This window comes from Carassius auratus, linkage group LG44F (genome assembly GCF_003368295.1).
Source record: "Carassius auratus strain Wakin linkage group LG44F, ASM336829v1, whole genome shotgun sequence".
NCBI lineage: Eukaryota > Metazoa > Chordata > Actinopteri > Cypriniformes > Cyprinidae > Carassius > Carassius auratus.
Window position 1 is genome coordinate 7,074,449 of NC_039298.1, and position 2,607 is coordinate 7,077,055.

Genomic DNA, 2,607 nt, shown 5'->3' on the forward strand with positions numbered 1-2,607 from the left:
CTTAAACTGAATAATTCTACGCACTGAAAGACAGAACACGCAGGAAACCTTCATCCAGCACCGGATACCTTCCTTGGACCGAGTGTCTGGACCTTACAATCGTGTGTTGGAACCACATGCAGTGAGTAAAACTGATTCAAATATCTCTGTGTTGTTAACTTGGCTATCGGAGCGTAAGCATTTCCGAGCACCCCCCCCCCCCTTTAACCAATTGGTATGGACCTCATCGGTCATTAGAACGAACGGCATGGGGACTCTGCTTTGTGTTAGTCATTGTAGATGTAACAGATATACAGGTCATCGATTCATGGGTTAAATTCAGGCATATAAGATGAAACCTTTGTAAAGTAAATGCCTGGCCTGGCGCCAGCATGGCTGGAGTTAAATAATTTACGACAGGAAATTCCAGAGTCACGTGAGCAGCCTCAAAGGAGAAACGAAACACCCACATTCCTAAACACACACACAAACTTTCCTTTAAGCTCTTTATGTAAGTCCTTAATAATATGTATTTTGAATATGTTTGTACGTTGCATAAAATGGTTAATGTGAGGAGTATAATTTGCTGATTTGTAAATTGGAAATGTTTCTCCTAATTTTAATGTTCTCAAATAGAGTCATGATTCTGTAACCCTACCCCTGACCATGTTGTAAAACTTTATGACCTAACAAACAGGACAGGAAAGCTAACTCTTAGAAAAGAGAATAGTACCCTTTTAATTTCTCTCAATGTATTCTAAATGTATTAAGTATTGCTTTTTGTGCATTAGATGTTTCCCCATATAAATTGGAGTATCTGCAGTTTTATTGAGGGTTAATCAAACTTTAAATGTGTGTAATTCTGCATTGGAATGTAACTTCATGTTTTGATCATTTATATATGTTATTTTTGGTATCTGTTTAATCATAATGCTTTGACGGACTCACTTATATAAAGGAAATTAATGAAAAATGTATTAATCTGAAATTACGAACTTGCTAGAATATCACTACTTAAATGCTATAAGCCAGAGTGGGTGTTTCCCCAGAGACAAAGGAACTTTTTCCCGCTTCAGATCGTGGACGTTCATTGGTTGTTCACGTGAACAGAGGCGTGAACCATTTCAAGCCATAAGAGCTGACCCAGGAAGTTCCTCTCTCTCTTGTCTTTTTCTCTGACCCTGCTCGTCCTTCTGCGCGGCCTCGGTCCGCTCTCCTATCGCCGCTGATCTCAGCACGGCGGCTGAGAGGACAGCGGTTCTCATGGCTCCTTCGGGAGCTTTCATCTCGTTGTTTGTTTCTTTTCTTTACTAAGTTTATTCACCTATTCGCCTCTCCACACGAGGAAGACGAATTCTGGAACATTGCTTTGTTGGACCTTTCAAATACCGCGCGATTCTGCAGCAACCCCTGGTTGATAATGTTTTCATGGCCAGAGAATATTTTTCCTTGAATTATAAGAAGTGATAACTTAAAAAAAAAAAGTGAAGTGACATTCAGCCAAGTATGGTGTCCCATACTCAGAATTTGTGCTCTGCATTTAACCCATCTGAAATGCACACACACAGAGCAGTGAACACACACACACACACACACTGTGAGCACACACCCGGAGCAGTGTTCATCATTTATGCTGCGGCGCCCGGGGAGCAGTTGGGGGTTCGATGCCTTGCTCAAGGGCACCTAAGTCGTGGTATTGAAGGTGGAGAGAGAACTGTACATGCACTACCCCCACCCACAATTCCTGCCGGCCCGAGACTAGAACCCACAACCCTTCGATTGGGAGTCCGACTCTCTAACCATTAGGCCACGACTTCCTTATCAACTTTTCAACTTTCAATAAAAAACGTGAGTCGGGCGGGGGCGGGGGGGGGGGGGGGGGGTATGTGGCAGGGGAGGCGTAGTTCATCAAGGTCTGCGATGGGAGAGAGAGTGAGCAGACGAGCAGTGGTAAGTGGGTCAAGTGAAAAACGATTAACACCTGTATCTCATTGCAGTGATTGGCGAGGTAAGGCTGAGAACCGGTGAGGATAGAGAGAGCTGAGGACTCATGGGACCGTGAAGCCAGGAAGACTGAAAGGACCATGAATTGCACAGCAGTGAATTTAGTGGATTAAGTGTATGTGCGGCGATTTTTGTTTATGCTGTTGACTAATAAATTCCCACGAGCCTCAGAACGCTGACCCCGATCTCCTTCCTTCTCACCCTACTTAACCTGAAACTATTACAAATATACATACTTCTCTCCTCCTGCATAGATTTTTCTTAACAATTAATTATATTATGTCAGATATATCAAACACAAAAATTTAACCCATTACAATTTCAGATTATTCCCCAATTACCCTCACTCTTAATCACAAGGGAAACATAAAAACCACACACAGGTGGCAAACCCATCAATACTTCAAGACCAAGAATTGAACGATTATTTTAAGAGAGAGTGGGCATCCTTCATTGATGTAAACAACACCCCAGGGACAACATTATGGGAACAGAAAAGGCGGTAATGAGAGGGAAAATCAGATTATAATCTAAGATTTTCATAACTATACATATATAGAAACAGTCATTTCAAATCTTATTTGTCCAGATCAAACTGGTTTTAATAAAGGATGCCACTCATCA